Genomic DNA, 5719 nt, shown 5'->3' with positions numbered 1-5719 from the left:
TTGGTTTGCCTAGCCCGTTCGTCCCACCCCCCCTCGAGGCTCCCTGCCTTCAACCTTGCTTGTGGTGGTGATGCACTCCAGGATGCAACGTTGTGCACTGAGTTGGCTTGGGTCGTGTTGAGGCCAAACGTATGCTAGTTTGACCCCCAACGGGTGTCACTCAGGAATGTCTGGTGTTTTAAGCCATGAAACATAATTGGGAAGGGTGGGCAAACAGGTCGGGACGAGGCTGAGGTATGTGATTTGTGCTTGGCGTGCTGCCAAAGCATGGGTGCGGCCTGCTTTGGCTTTACCGTGGACCCACGATGCCCTCTGTCATGTCGCACAGCTCGACGCCACGTGCCTAGGAGCACACCTAGCTGCCCACCAGTCAAACTGCGTGGTTGTGCCTTGCTCGTGCAACCCGCATGGCATCACGTCGCCGTGTGCCTAGTCGCACACGACGAAGCTCTCAACCCATACTGCGTGGGGTGGCCTTGTTCGGGCTGACCCGTGGACCCTAGATGCCTTGTTCCATGGCTCACACCTCGGTGCTCTCCTGGCATACCTCGCGGGTGTTCCCGGCTCAGGCAAACTGTTGGCCTTCATCCCACCGTGGGTCTAAGCAAACACCTCGGTGCCCACCAGGCATACCGCGTGGGTTTTCCCAGCCGGTCAGCCCGTACTATCGCGACGCCTTTTGCCTTTGCGAACACCTCGGTGCCCAATTGGCAAACTTCGTGGGTGTGTCTTGATGGGGCATCCCGTGTGCCTTGGCGCACACAGCGGAGCCCTCAACCCATACTGCAATGTTGTGCCTTACCTCAGCAGACTTGTGGTCCCTCGATGCGTTGTGCCGAGGCAAACAGCTTAGTGCTCACAACGCATACTGCGCGGGTGTGCCTTGCCTCGGCTGACTTGTGGACCGTCAACGCGTTGGGCACAAGCGCCGAGCTAAGTGTTCACCACCCATACCGCGCGGGAGTTCTTATCTCGGGCAACCTGGAGCCTATTGTTGCGTTGTGCCTAGCCACACACCATAGTTCACACGTCTTACTGCTTGGGTGTGTTTAGCTCGGCGACCGGCAGGCCCTCTCGATGCCGTGTACCTAGGTGCACACCTCGTTGTCCACCAGGCAAACTGTGCAGGTGTGCCTTGCTCGGGCTACGCGAATGCCATCGTGGCACCGTTTGCCTAGGTGCACACCATGGAGCCTTCAACCCATGTTGCGTGGGTTTGCCTAGCTCGTTCATCCTACCTGCCATCGAGGCTCCCTGCCTTCAACCTTGCGCGTGGTGGTGATGCACTCTATGATGCAATATTGTGCACTGAAGTGGCTTGGGTAGTGATGAGGCCAACTGTATGCCAGTATGACCCCCAACAGGTGTCACTCAGGAATATCTGGTGCTTTAAGCCATGAAACATTATTGGGAAGGGTGGGAAACAGGTTGGGACGAGGCTGAGGTATGTGATTTGTGCTAGGCATGCTGCGAAAGCGTGGTTGTGGCCTGCTTTGGCTTAACCGTGGACCCACGATGCGCTCTGTCATGTCGCACAGCTCGACGCCACGTGCCTAGGAGCACACCTAGCTGCCCACCAGGAAAACTGCGTGGTTGTGCCTTGCTCGGGCAAGCCGCAAGCCATCACGTCGCCGCGTGCCTAGGCTTACACGACGAGGCCCACAACCCGTACTGCGTTGGGTTGCCTTGCTCTGGCCGACCCATGCACCCTAGACGCGCTATGCCGTGGCGCACGCCTCGTTGCCCGGGTGGCATACCTCGCGGGTGTTCCCAGCTCAGGCAACCCGTTGGCCTTCATCCCACCGTGGGCGTAGGCACACACCTCGGTGCCCACCATGCATACTGCGTGGGTGTGCCTAGCCGGTCAGCCCGTACTCCTTCGCGATGCCATATGCCTAGGCGCACACCTCGGTGCCCACCTGGCAAACTGCGTGGGTGTGTCTTGATAGGGCAACCCCTACGCCTCCGCGGCACCGTGTGCCTAGGCGCACACCGCGGAGCCCTCAACCCATACTGCAATGTTGTGCCTTACCACGGCAGACTTGTGGTCCCTCGATGCATTGTGTCGAGTCAAACAGCTTATTGATCACCACGCATACTGCACGTGTGTGCCTCGCCTCGGTTGACTTGTGGACCGTCGACGCTTTGTGCCTAGGCGCACAACTTAGTGCTCACCACCCATACCGCGCGGGTGTTCCCTGCTCTGGCAACCTCGAGCCCATTGTTGCGTTGTGCCTAGCCACACGCCTTGGTGCACACATGTCATACTCCTTGGGTGTGCTTAGCTCGGCGACCGGCAGGTCCTCGCCATGTCGTGTACCTAGGTGCACAGCTCGGTGTCCGGTAAACTGGGCAGGTGCGCCTTACTCGGGCCACGCGTTTGCCATCGTGGCGCCTTGTGCCTAGGTGCACACAATGGAGCCCTCATCCCATGCTGCGTGGGTTTTGCCTAGCTCGTTCATCCCACCGGCCCTCGAGGTTCCCTGCCTTCAACCTTGCGTGTGGTGGTGATGCACTCTAGGATGCAACATTGTTCACTGAAGCGGCTTGGGTCGTGATGTGGCCAAATGTATGCTAGTTTGACCCCCAACAGGTGTCCCTCAGGAATGTCTGGTGTTTTAAGCCATGAAACATTATTGGGAAGGGTGGGAAACGACAGGTTGGGACGAGGCTGAGGTATGTGATTTGCGCTAGGCTTGATGCTAAAGCGTGGGTGTGGCCTGCTCTGGCTTACCCGTGGACCCTCTATGCGCTCTGTCATGTCGCACAGCTCGACCCCACGTGCCTTAGGAGAAAACCTCGCTGCCCACCAGGCAAACTGCGTGGTTGTGCCTTTCTCGGGCAACCCGCAAGCCATCACGTCGCCGTGTGCCTAGGCGTACACGACGAAGCCCTCAACCCATACTGCGTTGGGTTGCCTTGCTCTGGCCGACCCATGCACCCTAGACGCCCTATTCCATGGCGCACACCTCGGTGCCCACGTGGCATACCTCGCGGGTGTTCCCAGCGCAGGCAACCCGTTGGCCTTCATCCCACCTCGGGCCTAGGCACCCACCTCGGTTCCGACCAGGCATACTGCGTGGGTGTGCCTAGCGGGTCAGCCCGTACTCCTTCGCGACGCCCTTTGCCTAGGCGCACACCTCGGTGCCCACCTGGCAAACTGCGCGGGTGTGTCTTGATAGGGCGACCCGTACGCCTCCGCGGCACCGTGTGCCTATGCGCACACCGCGGAGCCCTCAACCCATACTGCAATGTTGTGCCTTACCTCGGCAGATTTGTGGTCCCTCCATGCATTGTGCCGAGGCAAACAGCTTATTGCTCACCACGCATACTGCACGTGTGTGCCTCGCCTCGGCTGACTTGTGGACCGTCGACCCATTTTGCGTAGGCGCACATGTTAGTGCTCACCACCCATACCTGGAGCCCATTGTTGCGTTGTGCATAGGCACACCGCTTGGTGCACACATGGCATACTGCTTGGGTGTGCCTTGCTCGGCGCCCGATAGGCCCTCGCGATGCCGTGTACTTAGGTGCACACCTCCGTGCCCACCAGGCAAACTGTGCTGTTGTGCCTTGCTCGGGCTACGAGTAGAGGCCAACGTGGCACAGTGTGCCCAGGTGCACACCATGGAGCCCTCAACCCATGCTGCGTGGGTTTGCCTTGCTCATTCATCCCACCGGCCCTCGAGGGTTCCCTGCCTTCAACCTCGAGTGTGGTGGTGATGCACCCTAGGATGCAACATTATGCACTGAAGTGGCTGGGGTCGTGATGAGGCCAAATGTATGCCAGTTTGACCCCCAACAGGTATTGCTCAGGAATGTCCGGTGTTTTAAGCCATGAAACATAATTGGGAAGGGTGGGCAACAGGTTGGGACGAGGCTGAGTTATGTGATTTGTGTTAGGCGTGCTGCCAAAGCGTGGTTGTGGGCTGCTCTGGCTTACCCGTGGACCCTCGATGCGCTCAGTCAAGTCGCACAGCTCGACGCCACGTGCCTAGGAGCACACCTCGCTACCCACCAGGCAAACTGCGTGGTTTGGCCTTGCTCGGGCAACCCGCAAGCCATCACGTCGCCGTGGTGCCTAGGCGCACACGACGAAGCTCTCAACCCATACTGCGTGGGGTTGCCTTGCTCGGGCTGACCCGTGGACCCTAGATGCGCTGTTCCAAGGCGCACACCTCGGTGCCCACCTGGCATTCCTCGTGGGTGTTCCCAGCTCAGGCAACCCGTTGGCCTTCATCCCACCGTGGGCCTAGGCACGCACCTCGGTGCCCACCAGGCATACTGCGTGGGTGTGCCTAGCCGGTCAGCCCGTTCTCCTTCGCGACCCCGTTTGCCTAGGCGCATACCTCGGTGTCCACCTTGCAAACTGCGTGGGTGTGACTTGATGGGGCAACCCTCACGCCTCCGCGGCGCCGTGGTCCTAGGCGCACACCGCGGAGCCCTCATCCCATACTCCAATGGTTTTCCTTACCTCGGCTGACTTGTGGTCCCTCGATGCGTTGTGCCGAGGCACATAACTTAGTGCTCACGACGCATACTGCACGGGTGTGCCTCGCCTCGGCGTACTTGTGGACCGTTGATGCATTGTGCCTAGGCGCACAGCTTAATGCTCGCCACCCATACCGCGCGGGTGTTCCCAGCTCGGGCAACTTGGAGGCCCTTGTTTCGTTGTGCCTAGGCACCCACCTGCGAGCACACCAGGCGTACATTTTGGGTGTCCCTATCTCGGCGACCGGCAGGGCTTCACGATGCCGTGTACCTAGGTGCACACCTCGGTGTCCACCAGCAAAACTGTGCGGGTTTGCCTTGCTCGGGCTACGCGTAGGCCAACGTGGCACCGTGTGCCTAGGTGCACACAATGGGGCCCTCAACATATGCTGCGTGGGTTTGCATTGCTCGTTCATCCCGCCGGCCCTCGAGGCTCCTTGCCTTCAACCTTTCGTGTGGTGGTGAGGCACCCAAGGATGCAACATTGTGCATTTAGGTGGTATGGGTCGTGATGAGGCCAGATGTGGGTTAGTTTGACCCCCAACAGGTGTCACTCAGGAATGTCAGGTGTTTTAAGCCATGAAACATAATTGGGAAGGTTGGGCACCAGGTTGGGACGAGGCTGAGGTACGTGATTTGGGCAAGGCGTCATGCCAACGCGTCGGTGTGGGCCTGCTTTGGCTGACCCGTAGACCATCGATGTGTTCTGCCTAGTCGCACACCTCGGTGCTCGCCACCCATGCCACGTGGTTGTGCCAAGCTCGTTCAACCCGTTGGCACTCACAGCGAGGTGCCTAGGCGCGCTACTCGTTTCCCTCCAGGCTCATACTGCTTGGTTGTGCTTTTCCTGGGATGACTCGTGGACACTCCATGCGCTGTGCTTAGGCGCACACCTCTGTGCTCACCACTCAGCCGTCAACCCTTTCAGCGTGGGTGTGCCTACCCTTACTGCGTGGGTGCTTCCAGCTCGTTCAGCTCTGTAGGCACTCGTGGCGCTGTGCCTAGTTAGCCAGATAGGTGCTCACCTGGCATACTGCTTGGGTCTGCCTTTCTCGCCCACCAGTGGGCTCTCGTGACGCCGTGTGCCCAGGGGCCCTCGATCCATGGTGCGTTGGTGTGCTCTGCTCGGGCATCTCACCGGCCCTCGAGCCCCGCTGCTTTCAATCGTGCGTGTGGTGATGCGTCGTGCCTTGACGCGCACCCGGTTGCCCCCTACCCAAGACATGTG

Source organism: Amborella trichopoda, chromosome 1 (assembly GCF_054954075.1).
Source record: "Amborella trichopoda isolate Santa Cruz 75 chromosome 1, AtrichopodaSantaCruz75HAP2 v2.0, whole genome shotgun sequence".
Taxonomy (NCBI): domain Eukaryota; kingdom Viridiplantae; phylum Streptophyta; class Magnoliopsida; order Amborellales; family Amborellaceae; genus Amborella; species Amborella trichopoda.
Note: the sequence above shows the minus strand (reverse complement) of the source record.